We start from the raw sequence: 24941 nt of genomic DNA, 5'->3' as shown, positions 1-24941 counted from the left end.
GTCTGACCCCCTGACCCCCATCACATTCCTGCCGTTGCCCTACTGGGACTCGCAGGGAGCAGCGCACATATTGCAAAGTCCCCAAAAATGGCCTCAAGGACCAAGGAGTCGACAAATTGCCGTAGGCTTGAGTACTTCTTCTTCTCTGTGATTCCCAACCACATGAGTATAGGTAATCAGAAGGAGAGATCGTCATAATGTCAGTTAATTGGTCAGAAAATGATTTCTTTTCAAATATACAGTGTGTGTGTATATATATATATATATATATATATATATATATATATATATATACAGTATATATATACACACACATACACACACACACGTACACACAGTTGGGCTCTATGAACGTCTACTGTACTTGCAAGACCTTGCAAATTCAGCATATTACCTCCCAGTGGGTCAAGGTCAATAAGGGTGGTATGCAGAAATTGTATGGCAGGCTGAGGAGCAGATAATTAACTGCACATATGACCCGCCACCCTTTTCCGGCATCCCTCATCGTGCCTCTCAATTGTCTAACAGCAGGGGCGAACCCCCCCCCCCCCATAAAGCTCATTTAGGCTGTTTTCAATGAGGCTCAATGAGGGAAAAAAAATGCTCTAGCCCCCTTTGAAGTTTGTTCAAGTGTGCCGTCCTGCACGGTCCCCGCCTTCTCTCCAGCCCAATGGACCGTTACTGTACTAGCGGATCAGTGCGCAAGCCCCGTTCAACCTTATGTGACCCTTGCTCCGCACACCCGCCCTCCAGGAATGCAGCTGATGTGACTTTTTTTAATATTCGCCCGCGCGGCGAGCACTCAAATTTGGCAGTGCAGCGTTAACACAAGCTGACACCACAGATTAGCCACAGACATCAGGAATGCTACAGCCTTTTGGTGCCACGTGGACTTTGGCCAAGAGTGCCATTGGCTGCGAAGGGCACAAAAGAAAAAAAAATGGTCACTCAATTCTTCCAATTCTTCTGTTCTTCCAACGTCGTGGCAACAATATGGGAAGGGCCCTATTCTGTTGCGGAAAGGTCTATAAAGGCCTGCTTGGATTGTGGACACAAAACACTGTGGACAAAATATTGCCACAGACATGCTCCAAAATCTTGTTGAGAATCTTCAAGGAGCTGTTTGAGCGAAGGAGGTGGCACCAAGTCTGGATTTTCTTTCATTTATTTCCACTTCCAGTAGGTCTAATGGCTAATCCGAAATAGACGTCCTAACATATGTAAACCAAGCATGAGGAGAACATGCAAACTTCAACACAGGAAAAGTCAGAGCTGACATTTGAATCCCAACTGTGAGCCAGACGTGATGCCCATGATGAAAACAATTCAATTCGAGTCTTCTTTGTATACGATAAGCAATAAGTAACTCGCTGGCAATGTAATATCCAAGATAACACAACCATGGACATTGGTGCATATCCCAGTTTACCAAAAGAGCGTGCGTGAAGTTTCAAGTTAGAAGCAGGAAGCTTGAAAGAACGTTTGGGATCATTTTTACAAAAGCGCAACTATGCAATCATTTTGGGAGTTGCCGTAGGACATCAAACACATTGAGAGGATTTGTACTGAGAGCAAAGCTTAAGCGGGCCCCTGAGTGTCGAATCCCTCCTCGTCTTCAGACACTTTAGTCATGTTACCTTTGCGTTGGCATTCAAAGCAGATCAGCCGCTGACCACCTCTGAGGACTCAGCGACTGGCCGCGCTCTCAGTGCTGCTGTGATGTGCAAATAAACACCGAGGATTGAAATTCTAACGGAGTCTTTTAACATTTATCCTATCATCAAACAGGAGAAGGCGGACGAAAGCCCTGACGAAGGCACGTCTGTTTCGTAAGGGGAAAAAGGGTCAAAAGATGCAAAGTACAGCCGGCCAACGGTGGCAGCTGAGAAATGGGTTTTCCTGCAGGTCCACAATCACATACGGGGGCCCTGTCTCATTTCTATGGCAACCTGGAGGCTATTATCATACTTAAACTTTATTAAGAAAGGGCTAAGGTTGGCGGGGGGTATGAAGAGAGGACGGGGGCAAGTGGTGGGGGGCTCATTGTGGTGGATTTTCTCTCTTTACAGCAGGAAAATGGAATGAGAAAGCGTGAATGAGTATGAAAGAGACTTTGCAATGGTGAAAGATAGTGCATAAGAGCTTAAAACTGTACTTCCTGTTCTAATTATGCCTCCAACCGCCCACCAAAGAAATCTACCTTGTTTTTATTGGGTAATAAAGCACGTTCCCATTTGGGAGATTTTCATTGTGCTTTTACAACATTTTGAAACCAAGGCTGAATTTTTGGACCAAAGTTATATTTGAGCACAAACACTAAACTGCTCAACAGCATTCCTCCACTGAAGCAAGGTGGTGGCAACATCAACTTAGATGCTTTTTTTTTTCTTCACTGGGGCCTCAGGTCAGGTAGAAGAAATTATGAACACTTCCAAAATAGCAGTCATTGTTGCCACAAAACCTTAAGGCTTCTGCCTGAAAGCAAAAAGTTCAAAAAAAAAAAAGTCTGAGAAAGCCTACTAGAACATCTGAACTTTATTTGCTGTTAATCAGAGGCATTTTAAACCGTGGCAGATGTGTGCTGACTCCCAAGTAACATGAATTTGAATGTGTTTGGTTAATTCTGAATTTAGCCATGTCTCAATTATAAAAGGGTGTTCACATTCGTGCAACCGCATTATCTCCGCTGTTTATTTTTACTTTGCCTCTCAAAAAATAACAAATAAAAATTAATTGAGTTGTCCCGGTTCTAAGCCACAACAATGGAAAAAGTTTTGAAATAAACGATCTTGGTCTCATTTGTCACAAAAAAAGCTGATGTTTGAGCAGCAGTGTGTACACCTTTCTCACAGAAAATGATCTTCCATAGACTGTTCCTACAAAGCTGGAGGCAAAAGTTTGTGCCAAATGTATTCGTAAAATGAATCATTAAAATTTTGGGCAATTTTGTTCATTGTCACAGATCATATTTATCATTTACTGCTGTCAAGTCATCATGACAGTTTTTAATTAACACTTTTTTTTCCTTTTTGGGGGTGGCAGGTGGGGAGGGCTTGCAAATTACCCCTTTTAAGTTTAGTGTGCAAATAATTAGCCGGCAGCACCGAGGTCTGCTTGCTGCTGCTACTGCTAAAACGTGTGGATGTATGTGTGTGGGTGTGCACATGCTGGGTTAGTGTGACGGTGCATTAGCAGCCGGAGTCCATTCGCTCCATCCCCAGAGAGAGACCAGCACGGCCATATTAACATTCTTCTCAGAAAGGCCACAGGATCTCCTCTCAATGCTGTCTGACTCCAAACAAAAGTCGTGTGTGTGTGTGTGTGTGCATGTGAAACTGTATGTGTGTCACAGAGACAGGCTGGCGGTGTATGTAAGTGTATGTAAGATGAGGAGGAAAAGACTAGAAGAGTGAAATGAGAGAAAGGGGCTACAGCGGGAGGAGAGCATGAGATTCATTGTATAGTATATGTGAAGTACGACAGTTCAGATTTGTCCATCACCTCTCCATAAAAAAAAAGGAATATACAGCAATTTATGTTCATGTATGTTTGCGACAATTGCTGATAATCCCGACATAAGGATCTCTTTATGTGAGGAAAAAAAAAACAATTTAAGTGTTTGAGAATTCGTGAGCAGCTCGCCTGCGCTGCTTCTATTTTTGCCCGCGCACTTCCATGAATGCGCTGTGCTGCTTTTAAACAAGCAGTAATATGAGAGAGGGTCTTCGTTGAATTTGATTATACAGTAACGAGCAGCGCCGGGGTCTGTGTGCATCACTGTCACAGGCGGTAGCAAGTGTAGACAATTGACTTCCTATGCATAACTGCACAACATCTGGTCTTCATTATTGAGAGGCTGAAATCCTTCTAACGTTTCATGTGAAAACTGCCCATCGTCGTGCAATCTACCCGCTTGACTTGTTCTCGGGCTTGGTGATGACAATGATGAAGCGCATGAGTTGGAATACAGGAAAAAAAAAATGTACACAGCTCAAATATTTTTTCTATTATCGTAATGTCCTTATGAAGATTTATAATAAATGCAATAATATCGGAACAACCCAATTTTTATTGGCCTCTGATTTCAAGTCTAGTTATTTATCAATTTGCTGAACAGAATAAGGGATGTTAAAAATGGACGGATCTGCAATATGAGGCGTGCATTTGGTTTCACCGCCATCACGGCCCTCTGAAGGAAAACCAAACTACGATGTGGCCCATGACAAAAATGAGTTTGTCACCCCTGAGTCCTAACTAATTAACAACGAATCTTATTTCACATGCCCAGATAAGCAATAGCCTCTTTTGCTGAAAGGCGCTTAGTAGAAAATACGGCAAAATATGAACAATATTCATTTTATATGCAAAATGACCCGGTATACAAAGACCAAAAAATTTTTCCACTGTAAATTATAAATTGCACAACAACGGAAGGTGAATTATGTATTTTCAATGGCCAGCTGATTTTTTTTTTTTTTTTTGTCGAACACGGTTGTTACAAATCTGTGTGGTTCTCCACCCTCAGATCCACTTTTTCAAACGGTTTTTCGAAGAGAAAGTCTTAATTTTCTCTGCAATTTTACATCTATAGTGGCTAGATATAGGCAAATATATTACGATAAAGAAAACATTCGAATAATTTTAGCGTTCTGGTTAGAGATAAATCTGATGTAGGAAGCTGGTAAGACTTCAAAGTTAGGTGTGGGTGAAGCACATAAGGGCAAGGAATTGAATAATGATTACAGCGAAGACAGAATTGGTCGAATAAATAAAACCAGCATGCTAGAAGCATCGACAAATGTTCAACGCCGGTTGGACGATTTCGCTGCAGAGGCGAGCACTAACAAGATGGCGGTGGTCTGCAGCGGAAAGACTAGTGAGCGCTGTCCAGCGAGGGCAGACAAGAAAAAACAAAAAAACGCTGAGCTACTGATGGCACCCCAGATGCCAAGTATCACAGTGATTTGGAGCATGTCCATTCCACAAGGCGGGGTAGACCCAGTGCCCCCCCCCCATCCCCTTCATCTAAAAGATCCTTTTGCTCCAAACTATAGAATCTCTGCCTCCCAGACAGAGGTGCAATACTGCAGTGATAAGGGAAGAGGAAGGAGGGAAAGCGATTGTTGGCACATAAGGTAGCAACATCTGCCTCGACTTTTGCTGCGACAGCCAAAAGCGGGCGACGCATGCAAAAAGAAAGGACCGAGCCATCTGAGGGCATCTCAGGACGCTGCGCGAGAGGATATGGTTGGAGGGAAGACAGAGCGCTAACACAACCACGCTCGCGTTGATGTTGTGCCCTCATAACACCTTTACTCATTTTGTCATGAATATTGACAACCTCCCTGGGAGTGAAACTGTGAAAACAACATTTACGAGGGCTGGGCTTTGAATTGAAACTCTGTGATTTCGATTTTGCTTCTCATGATCATAAAACAATATAGTTGAAGAAAAATGATTCATGTGCTTAGAAAGATCACCAATGCTAATACGAGCAGACAATGTAAAATCCCATTAACAGGCTAATAGAACATTAGCATCCGGTTCCAGGAGTGAAATACGTATTCCTTCAAATAACGAATATTCACATCCAAACGGTGGACAGGAACACATTCAGATAAGTAATAACAGTAAACAAAGGCAAATATTCTTCCAAATCTGTGAAAAACGAGTTACACTTTTGAAGCTCAATTCCAACTTTTTTCTTCTACTCTTATCCTAAACGTAGGTGTGTACTCCATGTATGCACGGCACCACACTGCCCCTAAGAGGCCACAACAGGTATTCATTTATATTTATTAATTCACTTTGTTACCACATTATCTTCTTTTTGTTATTTCAAATTATAATTAAAGTTGAGTTTTGGTAGTTGATCGAGTATAGTAATAAATTAATTATCATTTTAGTGATTATGATTTCAATATCAATCAAAACATAATTTGAGTTTTTTCATAATTGCCCAGCCCTTAATGATCTATGTACAAAAGCTACATCTGTTTCAGACAAATTATTTACTGTCTTCCCAACAATAAATAAATAAATGGTGTGGCCGAATGAGTGACGTCAGTGACTCAGATTGAAATATAATTTGAAATGACTTCCAAACATTTTAATCGTTTGTATTAAATTTCACTGTGTTATAATAATATTGTTGAAATTTATAATGGGGTTTTTTTGTTTATTTTTGTTTCTTTGCTGGTTGCAATAAATCCCAACCGCCTCATAGGTAGGAATGCATGGGCCGCCGCGCTCACCGAGTGTCGTTACCAAATATGGTGCGTCCCCTGTAACTACTGATTGTTGAGCCATTTGTAGTTGTCAACCATGTGAACAAGGGTAGAGAAGTGAGCACAAATATGAACAAGCTATTTTTTTGGATGATTTCTCATCATATTTTTTGTAGAAAGCTTTTCCTATTTTCGTCGAGGTTTGTATGGTTTGTTTGGATTGTCTGTCAGTGGTAGCACTCGATTTATGTAGCGAGGACATTTACACCGAACAGTGACCTACTAGTGCTTGTAGGAAAACTCTCAAAACATTCATTTATAGCACAGGTGACAAACTCAAGGCCCGGGGGCCATATCTGGCCCGCCACATCATTTGATGTGGCCCACAAAAGCAAATCAAACATGTTGACTTCTATGATGCTTGCTAAAATTTGTACCAACATTTCAAATTCTCCTATGTAATATATAAGAGGGCTATTGTATGTTTTCTTGTTACCAAAGCCCTTAATCCAGTAATTTAAACGATAGTTGAATGAACCATTATTCTTGATTCCGTTATACGGTTTCACAGACATAACGGCCCACCAAAGGAACCGGTAACTATAATGTGGCCCGCGACAAAAATGACTTTGACAACCCTGATTTATAGTGTCAATGATCATTTCTAGTATAGGAATCATTCAGAAAAAGTTGGGTGACAATAAAATAACTTTCTGACTCAGGCCAGGGTAAAGCTTGTGAAAAAGTCACTCACCTTTTATGTGGAGACATTGCTGGATCAGTAATATTTTTAACATGTTTACTTTGTCTTGAAGGACATTCTTTGAATTGTTTTTAATATTTTCTGGGCATACACAAGACAGCTTGCAAACCAGTTTTCATGAGTCAAAATATAAATGTCTCCAATGAGAGCATGTCAAGGTTAACTGGCCACATCCAATCGTTTTATGACCAATACTAGATTAATTGTGTATTCATACAGTTTATGACATCATCTGAAGCCACCGTAGGCTTGTGTCCTGCGATTGTGTGATCGCTTACTTGCTGAGGTCATTCTGGATCAAAGTTCCTTATGGCCACCATCCTCACAGTGAACTGAAAAGAGGCTGTCGAATTAAAAGTCAAAAAAAGGTTAAGTGGTGTGAGACAGTATGGCGCTACATATCCATAAAAGCCAGAACTGTGTCACAAGCGTTCTTCAATGACTACAGTAAAGGAGTAGCAAAGTTAAAAGCTACCCGGGCTACTGTCCGGCATCGTCATTATTGCATCGCAAAAAACCCAGCCTTGTTTAACGATCCCCACACCACCGGTGTTCAAGTGCTGGACATCACCGAATAATTGTGACTTAAACAAAGAGGAGTGAGAAACGAAAATACGCTTCGGCGAGAGGTGCTAATGGGGAGCAGGAAATGAAGATACTGAGAGATCACAGCCCAATTATAGAAACAGACATTTGTTTCCGGACACATTTCAACACATGCCAGTAGTCAGGAGAACTGAGCACTGAGGCAACGTTTCTGAATGTGGCATACTGGCTGGCTTCAGTTAAAAAACCCAAAAACCAAAAAAAAACAAATGTTGACAACGCTGCTGATGGGCTCGCCCCTACAGGCCTGCTCTACCGTTCTGGGTATGCTTTGCACACGAGGCAAATTGTTGGAGGTGTGATCAATTAGAGGCGAGGAAAGACGGCGATTGTCATGAGGTCAAACACACATGTACCGAGCTTTAAGTGGCACGCTCTCAAAAGTACTCTGTGTTGCTCTCAAAAAGAAGCATAGAGCCAATGGACAACGTTTTACGGTATATTTCTGTTTCCACATGCAGTATAGTACAGTGTTTTTTGGTTTGTTTTGTTTTCGGGCTGCTGTTGCACATAACAGTATGCACAGTGCATGGCTGTTTGTATGGCACGTGGAAGTATTTTTGTGCCCACAAACGTGGCAGCATTTGCCATATCACCCCACCCCGTGTTGGACATGCCTCCATCTTAGTCACGTGTCCTTTATACCCACATTCCTCTATGCATCCCTCCGCCCCCTCTCCTCCACCCAGCACCCCACACGCTGTGCTTGCCTCTGGGTCCAAACCCCTCCGTAACCCGAATGAAACCCACATCTTTCATTTCGCCCGCTTCGATCTCCCACTGTGTGGCCGGCTCGAATTAACGTTCCCCATCATCATCACGCCTTCGCTTTATAAATGATGCCGCCGCGTCTTTGTTGCGCTTTGTGCCTTTCCGCCATCTTAGTGCTTTTTTTTTCCCCCCTCGGGTTTGTTTTACGATCAAGAGATGTGTGAGTGCCCCTCGCAGCTCCCAAGAACCCAACCCGTGCACATCACAGCAAAACGTCACAAGTTAGGGTCTCAGGGAATGAGAGAGGTACAGACTGCTTGTGTCAGGCCTCGGTTATGCAATTTCAGAGTATGATCATCTGCTGGATGACTATGGCTTGGACTGGAGCAGACCATGGCACTCTCCTCTCTCTCTGGATTTGTGCTCTGCTGCACAACCTTTTGCCACTCGAGCCCAGTAAGTTTGGACCGACATAAGCCACAATCCATGCTTTCATTCATCAACAATTAAATTTGACGCGGAAGCGACAAACCGATGCAGGCGGCGAGTCGCGAGCAGACAAAAAGAATGATTTGGAAACTTACAGCAAATGACTGCAGTCACCGCTGAATGGCCATACACACCCAGAGAGACATCGCTTATCACATGACATTCATGAGAACGCCGCTGCTTCTGTATATTCGAGCTTCTGTGTGGCTGCAAAAGCGTGGATCGAGTGGAGCACGGGATGTTAATCGATGTAAAAACGTATTAAACCTGCAAGCATGCATGCTCGCAGGTGACAAGGGCGTTAGTAGCGTCGATAAAAATGACCACCGGGGTCTGCTTCGACAGAAAACAACAACAAAAAAAAAGCCTCCTCTAACTGAGGAGAGATTGGGCTTCTCATCGTCAGTTCCTGCTTTTGAGTAAAGTATCTCCAGAGATGCAAAGCTTGTCAGCCCACAGAGCCCGCACCTGTACCATTGTGAGGCTTTCACTTTCTGAAGGGGGAAATTTTGTGCGTATCGCCGGCAAAATAGGATGGTCGCTCCACGAGGGGCGAGGAAGGATAGGAGGCAACTCACCCGGCTGACTGCCGTCTCGATGGCTGCCGCAGTCATCTCTGCGTGTCTCTCCATCGGTCAATCCTAGCAGAGGGAGGAAGACGACGTGGCCCGACAAGATGGAACGAGAGGCATCTCTACGAGAAAAGAAGGCGAGAGAGAGAGAGAAAGACATTTTAGGACCGCCGGCCTGGGCGTTGATGGAAATGGATGAGACTAGCACATGGAGCCGCTATAGCAGATTGCTGCCGTCTCGCCGTCTGCTGCTCAGACATGCAGGACTGCACTATGTGCAGCCAGCGAGAGAGACAGCGAAAGGGAGAGAGAGGGAGAGAGAGAGAGAGAGCGAGGGAGACAGAGGGGAATATGGATTAAAAGGGTTAAATTAGGTGAACAGGAAAGAAAGACACGTTGAGGTTTGAAGAAACCACGACAGAATTGCCGTCCAAACTATGTGAGAGAGATTCTGTTTGGATGAAGAAACAAGTACCAGCCACGTCATCGACAGAAAACTAAATCTACTTTTAGCATCATTGTTCAACTAAATCATTCCTACGTGATGCTTTGCGGCTGGCAAAAAAAAAAAAACGCCCCAAAAAACAAGCAGAAGGGAACAAAGACTACCATCAATGAATCCATGCAGCCATTGCAAATGCATGACAACTAATGAATAAGAGCTGGGACAAATGAGGCGGCAAGGAGTCAAGAAATGGAAGTCTGCTAAGTTGACAGCCGAAGCAAATGCCCCCAGAAAGGCGCATCCTTCTACAAGCGATCCATTAAAATACACGTGGCCACACTTCCGAGATCGCAGCTTTACATCAGCCTCAAAAACAAACAGAATTCCTTGGCAGGAAATACACAAAGAAGGAAAAATAAACAAATAAAGTAGAGAATAATGGGAAAAATGTGTCGAATGCCCGTTGCTGTCCGTCGCTCCTCTCCTTTCCCCTCCATATGACACTACGACACTCGCTCGGCTCGCACTGCCTCACACTTTCTGATGTCGGCCAGTGCTTCCGTCTTGCGACATCACACCTCTGCCGTTGGGTTCCCTTCTCCTACCTTCACGGATTACAAGCTCAGGTCCCCGAGGTAGACAAAACGAGGAGAGCCTCAGCATGGAGCACCAATGCAGCCAAAGTCGAGAAGGGAAAGAGAAATAAAGAACCTTTCATTTCCTCACAGCTGAAATCACTCAAGACTCAAAGGGCCTAATATATTCAGCAAAGGAGCGATAAAGAGGGGAAAAAGAGGGAGGGACAAAGAGAACGAGAGAACCGCATACCACGGGAGACAAAAGAAAAACAGGGAAGAATACATTAGTCTTACAACCCGCTCCTTTTTTCATTTCAGAATTGAAACCAAAAAAAAAAAAAAAAAAAAGAAGAGGAATCTGAATCCTTCCACGGTCGGCAAGTCCGGTATTCTGTTCCTGTCTGTCGCTCCCTCTGTGTGTGTGAGAGTAAGTGCCTATTACAGCATGTGTGGAGAAAAGGAGGGCGGGAACATGACGGGGAACTAAGCGAACACGACTGAGAGATGAAAGGAGGGCGCAAAGGAGAGAAAACGTGAAAATGACAAGTGCGCTAGGGCGAACATATAGCCGCGACTTGGAGGCGATGGTCTTAAAACTGTAGCAGAATTTGATCATGCCGTAAATCAGCAGCGAGGGCTCGCGAGGCAGACAACCAACATGGTTGGAGAGCAAAACGAACGGGGAGAAGAGGGAATTCTTCCGTCGGGGGTTCCTCTGACGGGCAACGTTTAAGACTAACATCAGTGACAGCAGAAATGTTGCACGTGTGGTCCCGCACCATTTGTAACGTAAAACCTTCAACGTACTGTACATCATGAGAGTGTAAATATACATTGAATATACTGTGTTTAAAAATAACAGTTTTCACTTTGGCGAGAGTGTAGGCGTCTTATAATACTTGGACTATGACTTTTTTTTGTTTGTTTGTGGACATTCTGACACATTTTGTCAGCCATCCAACCACCCCCAGCTCACCTCGGCACACCTAACTAACTATAGAATGACTAAAAATGTGTACATTTAAACTCCACAAAGGGTTGTGTGCAGTGTGGCTCTTTCGGCAATTATGGGTACATATTTCCCTGCGGCCACAATCGCACCAACAGCACAAGTATGTGCAAGAATCGACACAAGAGTCACCTTGACTGTAAGTGACTGCTCACTGGCTAACACTGCAAAGAACTGCCCCGTACAGTGGGCCCCAGCTTCTTTCTGGCCCAAAGAACTCGACGACCTCCCCCCCCCCCCAACCCCTCCATTCATCCCTCCCCACCTTCATCGAACCCGGTGGCCTTGAGACAGAGAGCGAAGAGTTTAAGTGGAAACAGTCTTTCATCATCATACCACTCCCCGGACTGCACATCTGCACGCAGCAGCCCACCAGGCTATATCACATCCTTCTAACTGTCCGGTACACAAGGGGCTTGTTTTATTCTTTAGATGTGTTTGGATAAAACCTCTTATGAGAGCAAAATGTTTGGATGTCAGATAGAATTAAAAACAACAACAACAAAAAAGCCGTCCACCAGGAAGATTCATGGTATTTATTTACAAGCCAAAATGTTCACCTGTCAGTTTGCAAGGCCGTTTGCTTCAGGTGATGTAACAGAGACGTATATACTGCATAGGGTTCTGTGGGTTTCTTGGTTTGATTCAGCGAAAAGTTATGACTGGCTCTTTGGATCACAGCAGAGGAAATACATCATTTTGGTTAAGTGAAACTGACCATTTCGCATAATTGGGCGCCCAAACAAAGTTCTTCCCCCTGCGGCTGTATGGCGGTTCCCCCTCAGTTACATCTCTTTCATTAGTCCGGCCCACAGAACTTGCTGGCAGCAACGTGTTGCTGCTGCGTCCCTAAAATCCGAGGCTTTCTTCCCCTATTCATTTCCGAAATTTTAATAAAGTGCCTAACCTGAATACATGATGATAATGTGTAAAAATGCATGTTAAAAGAATCCGTGTGAAGAGAAGCTGTTCCTCAGGGAAAGCTAGGAGGCTGTACAGTTATCTCCGGTGGTGTCACTCTGAACTATACAACCTACTACCTCACCCTGCGGACCGCTGAAGCGAATCGCGGCAACGATACTTTGCAGCAGAGGAGGCAAATAGTCGACACAAAACAAGATGATATCGATTGTCAGCTCCGGGGAAGTGACACATATTTCTCGGTTCAATGATTTGTTGCCGTTTTATTGAAACTACAAGATACAAATGTGAGCTAAAAATAAATGAAGAGCACTATATTGACACATCGACCTAGTGGCCTAATTTAATTTAATCTTCATAACATGATCATAAATTGGTGCCTGAACCTCCGAGCGGATAAAAAGAGACACGTGTGGTATCTGTCGTAGAAATGATCCTGCTGGCCCAACTTTCAAGGTCATCAAGGCTGCAGTTTAACCTTGACTTGGCACCGGCAAACAGGGATTTTTCTTGAAAATAAAATTGGACTGTGTAAAGTCCGGTAAGATTTGACATGATGTGCATTTTTAGTCCGTCGCTGGGCAGGTGTTGCTTCTGCCAAGGAGACACATACCTGTAGATACGAGCTTGTGCAGCCTGTCACCACAAGTTCGGATCTACGGGTTTGTGGCAGCTGGCGTTACCACTGCAGGGACACGTGAAAACATGGAAAAGCAATTCTTGACTCCATCAAGGTTTTTTTTTTTTTTTTTACCATATTAGTCACGTCACTCTCTGTAGCCTATTGAAACATTTCTATTTTTGTTCCCAAGCGGCATCTCGTAATGGCAAAAGAGAAAAACAATGCTGAATGGCTTATCCATTGCTGCAGATATGAATCACATGTTGTTATATCAAATCCTGATACACTAAACAGGCCAGAGCTCCTGATTGTGGTTTGTTTAAAATCCTGTTTCGATTCTTTTGTGGTCAGCATCTACATTGAAGAGGTAATATTATTGTATTCTGCAAAAATACTGATCGCTACTGAAAAGTCCCAATTATTAATCATGCGGAAATGTTGATTTAACAAGGGCTGTTAAAATGACCTTGAACGCTGTTAAATATTTCATCGCTGGATTTCACAACAAAACACACTCATTGTCATAAGAGCAAGAACAAAAAAAAAGACTGGAAAAGTAACAAATAAATGAGCGGTGCATAATAAACCACAAAATAAATTCTAGAATTAAAATCAACTGATGCATATTGATCGCTGTATGAACAAATCTGTGGACAGAAAAAGAGCCTCTGCGGTGCACACCAGGCAGAGCCGGACAGACGCAAGTATTGCAAATGGCCAACATACCAACAGGGGACAGGCTGGACACTGACGCTCAAACATCCTCTGGTGTCAAATGGACTCCGTCGGGCTTTGAGATCCACCGCAGGCCAGCGCTTCAGCGAAAATCAACAAGCCTGTAAGCAGACGCAGATTGTCACAATTTGACAGTAACACTCAGAAACGAAGAGTCTAACATTCACACGGAGCGCGCCACGGCGTCTAAAACTTTACAGGACCTGAAATTCAAACAATTACATCACCTCGCTGAAAACTACAAGATCAAAAAAAAACATTTCAGCATAAAAATAAGCTGCCAAATAACACACAAAAGTAAGATGGGAACATCCCCTCGTGTCTTTGTTACGCCCTCCTAAACAGTTCTTCAGTCTCCATTTTCCGGGCTCTAAAATCCTCGAATTGTTTTTAAAAAAATGGTACGGCAAGAGAGAAATGGCAAAAGGTTGTAAGCGGTAAGATATGGATGAGGAGGAGTCGCAGAGCTGGCCACAGAGAAAGTGGAATTTGTGACTCGGCAAAGGGTGGTGGGGTTTTTTTTTTTTTTTTTTTTTTTTGGTGCCTCATTTTGCATGGCTCTTTGGGATCCCAGCAGGATTCTTGGCTGCAGCTCCGTCTCTCCTTAGTGCAGCAAAAATTGGATATATTCCTTTGTCTTTAAGACGGAAAATACTAATCATACTTAAATTGAGAGATGCGACAGCAAGGGCGAAAGTGCACGGCATATACGCGCCGCAAAGCAGAAGCAACAGCACAAAATGTAAATCAAATTAAAAATGAAGGTGGAAAATGTTTTTTCTTACTAACATCATCCCCCAAGTTCGAGCTGTAAAATGAGCCTCCCGCACTACTACCAAAGCAGCAAACGCAGCAGCCAAAACCTTTCCCGAATCTACGCCACGTAGTGAGAGAAGGAGAAGCAAACACTTTTTTCCTCTCTTCAAAATGGCTGAGGGCCGGGCGAAAAGCAGCTCTGAGCATATGAGAGCAAGAGCGGTGATCCCCGTCCCACATCGGGGAGGGCTGGGCAATTCAGCGAGCATCTCTCGCCGGTTTCCCTCTACTCTTTCAAAGTCTTTGTCCCATTCACACGGGACCGAGGGTGTACAGCTGGGTCACCGGGCCATAAGAAATGCCGCAATGGTGCTCGAGGAGGATTCGTCGAGAATTAATGTTTGTCCCTCGCGGCGACACGCCGGTACTTCTAGTCTCTTTGAAAGCTCCGCACTTCACGTTTTATTGTCAAACGCCTGCTGAACGTCAACGCAGGACGTGACTATTTAAGGAAGGATATTCAACACATCAATGAGCGAGCTCCATTTTCAAGGCTGCTCAAGCTACAGCGCACACACCTTATGCTTGCATTTACGTGGTAAAAATGAACATTGAGTAAAGCGGATTTTTCATATTCATATAACATTTGAGTCCTTTTTAGAGCGTGCGCCATTGGACACGCGTTATCCGTTATCATTTCACCACCGGAAAAGCATTGTAGTATGTATTCTCCCGTATTATCTCTGCAACTTGTTTTGTTGTTTGATGACTTACAGTATTAGAATGCAAAACATTTTCTGTGCCTCCTGCGGACTGGTTGAAATTGTGCAGCACTCCAATGCACATTTAACGGGCCCCTCCGTCCTATATATGAAGGCTATATCAGGTTTTGAAATGTTAAGAACCGAAGAATTGCACGGGACATTAAGTCTCCCGCGTACTAGCTTAGCCACAGCATGACAATGGGCTTGCTGTCTGCTCCGCGGTCACCACTTGAATCTAAATGAACAGATTTGACTTTCAGGATATTGCCCAAAACCCTGTCACGGTGCCGACACCGACAAGGGCCTCTCCAAAACACAAGGTTGAAGAGAACAGAAGCATTGACGTAGCCATAACCCCAATCCTTTAAAGCTACTCACAGGGCCTGGGAAAGAGGCAACAAGAATAACGGGTAAACAAAAGATGACATTTTAGAGCAATAATATTGGGGGGGGGGGGGGGTGACAAAAGAGAGTAAATGAATGTGCGGAAAGTTGCATCGATCATTACTTTACTACTCCTTGTACTTTGCTTACATCAAACGAGGAGTAAATCAGGTTTTTTTCATACTATTGTATGAGCTGCAGTCACATGGGTTCCAAGTTCACAGCTCAACATCCCACTTGAAATCATCCTTCACTTTTCCTATCGAGACAACATTTCTGCTTGACATTGTTCAAATAAAATCTGCTTTCAAGGTGGCGTTTAATAAAGGCAAGCTTGGCGAATATCAGAGCGACACGGCAATGACAAGTGAAGCTTTCGAAATGGTCATGCAGTTCGAGCAACGTGAACTTGGGTGTCATCAGTGCGGTAAGGGATCGAAAAGTAACACCAGATGCCGAAGCTACAACAATTGCTGTAAAACATTGCTGAGCCTTCAATAACAGGCCCAGCGATGTTTTATAGCAATTGGCAAACGATGCAAACTATGTAAATGCGTGTCCTTATGTGGTGGGCAGTCATATTTTAGTCCAAGCACAACTCCGAGTCTACTGTACACTGGCAAGCCTAGAACCGTCTTGTGTGTCACCAGTTAATTTTGCGCTATGGAAATCTCCGCGCAGGCATAAACCGGGAGTCAGAGGCGAGTCAGTACCCTGGGAAGAAATCATAGTCCGAAAATGTGTCCTTGTCCTACATGGTTGTCTCCTAATTGCCTCTGGTCCCACAGCATTGATTAAAATAATATCAGAATACTTTTTGGAATACAGTAATTACCGGCAAAATTTAGCACTCCAGGGGGGCAGGCTGAGTCCAATTATTTGAATATATCAGTTCAAACATGAGATAACCGCCTACGGTCCAGGCTGTCATTGTTTGGTGCTGCTTGCACACTCAAGTGAAACTGGTTAAACCAGTGAAATCACATCAATAGCACTGCTGCACTGGAAATTATAGGCTGTGGGTAATTGCAATCAAAAATCAATGTGAAGAATCAAATGATAAGGATTGTGTTCATTCACAATTCAACCTTGAGTGTTGACTCGGACTACTCAATATTTTTAATCACAGCATTAAATATCGGTGATAAAGCGGTGATCTCAAGCTACGTCAAGCAGGTTGTAGGGTTTTGGGGAAAAAAAGTAAATCTCAATCCACATGAAAAAACAGGCGGAGGCTGTCAAGCACATGCCAAAAGAACAGGTGGTGCCATTTTAGGCAATAAGCCTGAGAAAAGTCCACAAGGGCAACTGAAGGAAAGAGGGAATTAAGTGCAGACTGGAAGTCAATTGGATAGAGTCTTCGGCGTTACTTGAGCACTTGAACTGTACTGAACATGTATCGATTTTTTGTCACCATCTGATGATGTAACGACAAAACAGCGCACATCGTGAAGGCATAAAAAGAGGAAGCTATGAGTTTTGGAAAATGTCAGCCATGTCCAAGGTTTTAGAAAAAGCTCTTTTTTGTTCCTTTCAAATGAGTTGACATTGAGTTTGCAATGGTGAAGAGCCAAACGTCATTGGAAAGCTAGATATGCGTGGTCATAAATGACCACATTTATGCCACGGGGCAATGCAGGCATCCTGTAATTGTTTATGACCCTCTACAGGCGCTTAAGAGTTTTGATTGGCAAAGCATGTTGCACTTCGAGTATACTGGAAGCAATATTTTCCAATGACTACCTTCAAGTGACCAGGGGAGTGCTTTTTAAAATACAGTATTTTAAACATGATTACAACAATCATTAGTTCAATTAATTGATTTCTACAATGATTCAATGACATTGTCCCTGGCTGTTGTCATATTTCTGAATGAAATTCGATGACCGCACAAGTCCATGGAGCTCAGGATCTGTTTGCCCGCATCAAGATCAAATCCACAAACAAAAAAACAAAACAAAACAAAAAAAATCGTATTACGTGACCTGCACCGCAGCTTAGTCCTGCTTTTAATTGGTCTAAATTCGAGTCTACTTTCTGTCACCAAATTGTCAGGTGCACTGAGGGCGCGTCATAGAAAAAGCGCAGCCGGGTCTGGCAAATTCCCAGACATGAAAAACTAGACTTGCACCGGTACAAAAATGAAGATGCGGCAGTTTTTCAGCCGAGCACCCAAGTGTCTGACAACAAAAATGGGACCCATACAGTTTTGGGGATGCTTTCAGTGAACTTGACAGAAGATTCTGTTTGAACAGACTGTGTGGGAGGCCAGTGGGAAAATAATATTCTAATATCTAGTGCAACAGAGGGATTGCATAAAGCCTGCATTGAGCTGGATAAAGTACCAGTGCGTGAGTAGTAGTTGATTACTGCACGTTCTCAATCACATATTTTTGGTTCGTGATGTTTCTTTCAACTTGAATATCTTTCCTCGCTTTCATCTCACCCATCTTTTGCAGTTGCTTGTCCCATTCTGTTCCCTCCTCTCACTTCCCCTTTCTAATATTCTGCTCACGCACAACTGCGGCAGCCTTTCTCCAGTCCTCCCATTAATCCAAACCACAGACATCTTGGTCCACTGTCTTGTCTCTACAAGTCTGGACCTTTTCGACAGAGAGTGATCACTGCTGGCAATGCGACCAATACCTCATACGCTCGGTCCATCTAGTTAATGCAAATTAGAAAAAAAGTGTTTACAGTCCAAGCTTCTAATATCAATTGTATAAGAAAAACCAATTCAACCTGCCCCGGTTCAGTGATGCTCCGCAATTGTGTCCGATCGATTTAAGAACACAAATAAAATTCATGAATTCCTGTAGCTTTTTTCCTGATAGGTCTGGTCGATTCAGCTGCCTTTCAGGCATTACTGGACAGTTTCTGATGGCTCAAAGCTCATTCCTCTGTGACTTTCTGCTTAGTGAATGAACATGGTGAATGAGGATTAAATAAAAATCCCTTATTTATATCCCTGCTGTTCTTTGTTGTTGTTTTTTTATGTGCTAAGGGAGACGACTGCATCAAAGTGGCATTTTTGCCATCTGTATTTATCTGTAACTAAATGAAATATAATAAGCAGCCACATCTTTCATTGTTTTCAACAAAGTACAGTACATTCTTTCCAGAGTGCGGCTGATTTCTGAGCAGATTTATTCTGTCAAAAATACACCCCCCCCCCCCCACTTCCCTTACGTACAAGGCACTGAGAAAATCTCACACGATACACTCGCTCCCAACTCTTTCAGTCTAGTTTACAACCCAAAGTGTGTAATCACTTTCTAACGCTCTATCTTTACCTATTAACACCCAGCAGGATATTCCTATTAAATGTTCTTGCACTCCAGAAACAAGTGGACCATAAACTTTCACTGTGAGAGGACTTGTCTATAAAACTCCAGAATTTGGCTTTGGAAATATTACTTGACAATGTAGGCAAAAACGTTCTGTTCTGTGTACCCAAATGTCAAGGTGGAAGAAACTTTGAAGAAGCTTTTAATACCCACAAGAGTGAAAGTGTGTTCGGGTTTCCTGTATGATGCATTTTAAACATGCTGTTTTTAATGTTAGCTCACCTCTCTTGCAACGTTACGGTCGGCTGAAGTGTAAATGATCTCTGTTTTGACCGGAACTTGGGCCATGATACCCATTACATCACTAGACAACTAAGCAAAGTCAAAAGTTAAATCACCCATAATGGGTGGCACATCGTTGCCTCTTTTAAGATGCCTTGAGAGGGAATTGAGAGAAGAACCAGCACAATGACATCGCTGGGGGAATGCGGCAGGAAGAAAAAGCTGGAACTGTCCAAACTACTTTTAGATTACTGGCTCAGATAATTCGGTTTGAGAACGCAGCCCAATGATCAATATGAACACGCAATCACATACACAGGAAATTAAACTGACGAAGCCCATTAGGCAGAGGCAGCATGTCAACACACGGTAAACACAAAGTCATCTTGAAATGCTACTTGCACCAACGTTTCTCGACCAGACTCTGCGAAGTGCAGACGCAACATACCGATAAACCAAAATCGTTTTTTTCTGGGTCGTCAAACTAAGGATTGGCTCCCATCTATCTCCTCACGACTTTGTGGTTTCTTCCCTGTAATTGCGATTAATGTAAGAAAAAAAAAAAAAGGAATGTTCAACAGTGCTTAGAAATTGCTCAAGTCTTATCAGCCACCCACCGCATTTACAATTTCTTTCACCCTCCACTCCTGCCATTTCCACCCCTTATTTCCCTGCCATCCCTCCTACCCCCCTCCCCCGTCCCCTTTTTCTCATTCATTCATTTAATTTTGAACTCTGCGATGGTAGACAGGCAAAGAGGGTAGCTCCATGGTTACCTGGCATCAGGCCATCTCATTACACTGCCAATTGATTCTGGCCTGCCGCCATGTCCGCTGCCTCACCCCCACCGCCCCACCCCACCCACCATCTCTGCATCCCAGACTGTCTGCAGCACGGGGGATTTCGACACACAGGAAGGGAAGAAGCAAAACCGCTTCACAAACATACAAAAAGCTCAGCTTACACTCATGTATGGCTAAACACAACACCCCGACGGACATACAAAGTGTTGAGAAAGCTTTGTTTGGAACACGAATTGTGTTAGTTTGGACCCCATTCAGTCCAAAATTTCAACTGTTGCTCCAACACCAGCCACTAATACCAAATCTCATAATTTAAGGGACAACAGGTATGTTTTAAACAATGAATACATCATCTCAATGTGTATAAATGAACTAGATCCAAATCAAAACACAAAACTTACTTAGACTGGGTTCAACATCCCAAATTGAATAGGAGACAAGAGATCAACTTTGCAACATGTATTTGAAGCCATTTACATCTGGATCTGATACACAATTTAGAAAGACAGCATCTTTTGTTTGAATCCACCATATTTCCAGTTTTGGAGCATGTGACTGACAAGGTGTTTTGTTGCCCAGATGTGATCCAATTACATGGATTCATCAAAAGCATTCATGCGATTTTTTTTGTTTTGTTTATGAAGTCGATAGTTGCTCGGGGTGTAACCAATATTAAAACCAAAAAGCTGCCTAAGGTTGAAAAACGAGCAACCATGAAGCAGAGAGGAGATGGAAAACCAATCAGAGTTATTGCACAAACTTTACAGATAGACAATATGATTTGGAATGTTCTGAAAAAAGAAAAAAAACAAACAAACATACAGACATGAAAGGGGTCAGCCAAAGACAACAACACTTGACGACAGAAAGATTGTGAGAGCTGTAAAGAAATGACTACCCTCAAATTACTCTTCGTGATATCAGAAACAGCATCCAGTGGGCAGGAGTGCCCAAAAAAGACTTTCTGATAAAAGTACAGAGGCCACACCCGAAGACGCAAACTACCTGACGAACCTTTCCATCTTTGAAATGGTGCTTTGGTGTTTGACATCCAGTTGCAAATACCTCGAAAGAAAAACTGAAATGTTCATCCCTACTTTCATCTTTTGATGTCGAACTAAAACACTTTTGGTCTAAAGAAAAAAATAAACGGGGTTAGTGAAAGACTCAAGGATGTGAGGTGTGAGCTGTTGCCTTCATGGAAAAAAAAAATAAAAATTTCAAAGAAAGATTTTAAGAACACCTCCCCATTGTCAAAACTGGTACTGCCCGTTCCAGTTTCAGATCAATGTCATCTGTGGTAACGTTCACACAAGCTACTGTGGTGATTTCCCTGTTCCTTATTAACTCATTCACTCCCAAAGACATATTTATGTCTTTTCACACTCCACACGGTCAACCCCAGATACTTTTTTTTTTCAATTCAATTCAATCAATTCAAAAAAAAAAAAAAAGGGGGGTCTAGAATTGGCTGGTCCTGAATGAGTTAATTAAGGTAGACTTGAATACAAATAACCAAACATCTGTTAGCTCTCACCCCCCCCCCCCAAATAAATAAACATTTAAAAAAAGACATGGCATTCCTTATAAGGATACAGTGAGCAAATACCATGCGATTTCTACGTTCTGGTTGGGAGTCATATTTCCATAAAAGAATACTGAGACACATTTCATAGCAGTTTTAAACCAAACGGAATCCTTATACGGTCTTCAATAATGTCTCCACTGTCCGCTACAAATAATCTTCTGCAACTTGGAGCCAAAGTCTCACTCAGATGTCTGGATCAATGTCTAATGAGTCATGTCGCCCATGGAGACTGAGGCAGTAAGTGCAGGGCAGCTTCACTACTCTTACAGAGCATCTGTCTAGGTGACTCACAGCGGTACAGTAGCTGCCTACTCCTGCCACAGCTGACAGATGCTGGGGTCATGGCCTCCAGTTCACAGGGGATTTTGGAGGATCAGGAGTCAAAGAGACCGTAAAGCCATATGACAAGAATGTCTACGGGGCTCGCAATATCATCTTCATTTCTTCATATTTCAATGAGAAAGACAGCATAGGGGAGCTCAGAAAGCCTTGGAAGACATCAACTTGAAGAAAGGCGTTGGCTTGTTATAATTGGTTTACCGGCCCATCGAAGGATGACGAATTTGATGTGCACGAAATATGGACAGTGGCCATGTGTCATATCAGTAATGAAGTATGACATACGCTGCCTGTGCAAAACACAAATTCTTTGCACCTCTATTAGCATGAGCAGAATGAATTTTAGTCTTCTGAGAACACTTCATTGGGAATGTTTCTGGAGGGCGCACACGCACACACACATACACACACACACACACACAAAAGACAAAGATTAGATTTTAAAAAAAAACTTTGGAAAATGTCTCAATCCGCCCTTAAATTCAACGGGTTTTCTTGTCATTAATATTTTGGCCTCTTTTTATGCCTTCAGGATGTACGCTAAGTTGTGCTGCGCATTTAAAATGAACATGAAACCGGAAAAAAAAGGTGATCTCATTTTTTTTCCATGGCTGCAAATGACAAAAAATTTTAAAAAAAACAGTATGTGCTTGTGTGCTTCACTGGAAGAGTAGATGCCATTTTACAAGGTGGATCAACATTTACATGGTGTATTCATATCAAGAAATAAGACAGACTGCATCCTCATTTAATCGTAAGCTCTTTCCTCACATTATGTTCAACGGCTATTTCACATCATATATGTTGTTGCTATACAATAAGCTGACGTCTGTACACATAACCAGTTGTAAAATTTTGTATGAAATGATGCTTCCCTAACCTTCAATCAAGACATTTTCAAAAGCGAGTCTGGAAAGGCCAGAGATGTGACTCCCCATCTTTGGGCCCCTTTCCTGTACATGTGCATGGGTTGTTTAAGGACACAGCGAACCAGGCTACCCAATCGAGGGAAGGGGCCAGGCAGGGGGAGCAAAGACAGGATGGCCAAGTTTTTTCAAGAATTTTCATGGAATCCAAAGCGCTAAAGCAGTAATGCCAGGGAGGGTGGGGGAAGCGCTGGAAGAAAGAAAGCCGATTGGTTGATGCCAGCAGAGCGGGAGGAGCTTGTTACCCAGGAGGAGAAATGCATATGTTTGTAGTTGGTGGATGGCAGTGGCTTTGCGAGTGTCTACCAAGATGACAAAATACACGGGAAAGGTGATCGCCGTGATTTCTGATTCTTTAAAACCAGAGGTTCGAGCTTGTTCAGATTTGAAATACATCCAATCACACCTTCACTTTTTCAGGGGATGATAATTGCCACAAGGACACTCTCCTGTTACCCACCCTCCTACTCTCCAGCGCCCAGCCCACCTCTTGTTACCTTAGTCTCCCCCTCTCCAAAGTCCCTCTCCTGTTGCTCCCCTTTCTGTGTGAGTGTGTCTGGGTCCTGCAGGAGAGGCTTTGTCTGTGAACACTGGAGCCCAGACCAGCTCACAGGGGCCAGATCCATGAATACCCACACTGTTAGAGCCGCTCTTTCACTTCACACCACTTTCTCTACTGGAATGCCTGGGCAGTGAGGTAAGAAACACACACACACACACACACACACACACGCACACACACACACACACACACACACACACACACACACACACACGCTAACTGAGAGTGAGTCATGCAGTGATGAAAAGCCAGTGTTTTGTGTGTGAACCCTCTCACCCTGGACACACATCCTGAGATCCTTTCTCCTCCATCAGTCCATGCCAAGTTCTCCCTCTAATTAAAGACTATTTGCTCCAATAGCAATGGCCCAATCTCCCCCAGACCATGCCTCATCTCCAGTGCGTAGCGGTCCCAATAAGAGTAGAGCCTCTATGGAATGTAGAGTGAGTGAGGTGATAACAACAAGGTCTTGAGGGGTTTTTTTTCAGCTTTGCAGCTGAAAGAAGATGGATAACCTCAATAAATATCTAATAAATCATATGTGAAACAGGCGACACGGTGGTGGACTGGCGAGCACGTATGCCTCACAGTGCAGAGGTGCAGTGTTCGATTCTGACCCCAGCCTTCCTGTGTGGCGTTTGCATGTTCTCCCCGTGCCTGCGTGGGTTTCCTCCGGGTACTCCGGCTTCCTCCCACATTCCAAAAAAACATGTATGGCAGGTTCATGGAGCACTCTAAATTGTCCCTTAGTGTGATCGTGGGTCTATGCGTGTCCTGTGATTGGCTGGCAACCAGTTCACAGTGTACCCGCCTATTGCCGAAGACAGGATGAGATAGGGTCAGCAACCTTTGTGAGGAAAAGCGGCATAGAAAATGGATGGATGGATGGATCCTGTGTGAAACTTCATGAAGGCATTTCACAGTCCACAAAAGATCGCTGTGCAACGTAGGCACAACTGTCAAGAAATGTTTCGCAACAACGAAGCATGTGAGGGCAAATCGTGACAGACCTCTGAACACTTGAGACTTTGATTTCTCTAAGCACCCATACCTATGTCTGATGATCCTGAATATTAATGTTTCTCCCTATTTTGATTACACAAATTTGAACCAAAAAAAAAAAAACCCTCCATAATTTGTTTACAGACATGCACTATAAATTGTGGTCACCAACTCCGGTCCTTGAGGGCCCCTATCCCGCACGTCTTAGATCAGGATCGTTATCAGACTTCTGCAGAGCTGATCATTTGAATCAGGTATGTTGGAGAAGGGAAACATCTAAAACCTAACCGGAGTTGGTGACCGCTGCTCTATAGCTTTTCTCTGTCAAGAATTGTGATTAGAGTAATGTAGTAGTAGGCTGCATTCTCTCCTTGGATTGGAGGGGAAAAAAAACACAGCAAGGTTGGAAATTCTCCCTTCAGAAACCTGTGGGTGACGTAATAGACACTGGGCCTTTGTTGCATCTAGTCTGTGGTCCTTAATTTAAATCTCAGCAAGCTACTTTGGACCTCACTCTCGAGAAGTTGCGTCACCGAGACATTTTCGTAAACAACCGACGAATTACTCCAG

The 24941-nt window shown here is 43.3% G+C and overlaps 1 long non-coding RNA gene across 1 annotated transcript in view; it reads right to left on the bottom strand.

Annotated features, from left to right (window-relative positions):
* Positions 1-7257: 7257 nt before the first annotated feature.
* Positions 7258-24941, bottom strand: part of LOC147193761 (uncharacterized) — a 29599-nt gene continuing 11915 nt past the window's right edge. The window contains exons 3-5 of the long non-coding RNA XR_015103090.1: positions 13670-13779; positions 9375-9490; positions 7258-7333 (exon numbers count right to left, since the gene is read on the bottom strand). This is a non-coding gene — a long non-coding RNA (uncharacterized LOC147193761). The remainder of the gene's footprint in view (positions 7334-9374; positions 9491-13669; positions 13780-24941) is intronic.

The sequence above is a fragment of the Hippocampus guttulatus genome, chromosome 15 (genome assembly GCF_054856545.1).
Source record: "Hippocampus guttulatus isolate MCC_2025c chromosome 15, RoL_Hgut_1.0, whole genome shotgun sequence".
Lineage (NCBI taxonomy): Eukaryota > Metazoa > Chordata > Actinopteri > Syngnathiformes > Syngnathidae > Hippocampus > Hippocampus guttulatus.
This window is presented reverse-complemented; position numbering and strand designations above follow the sequence as displayed.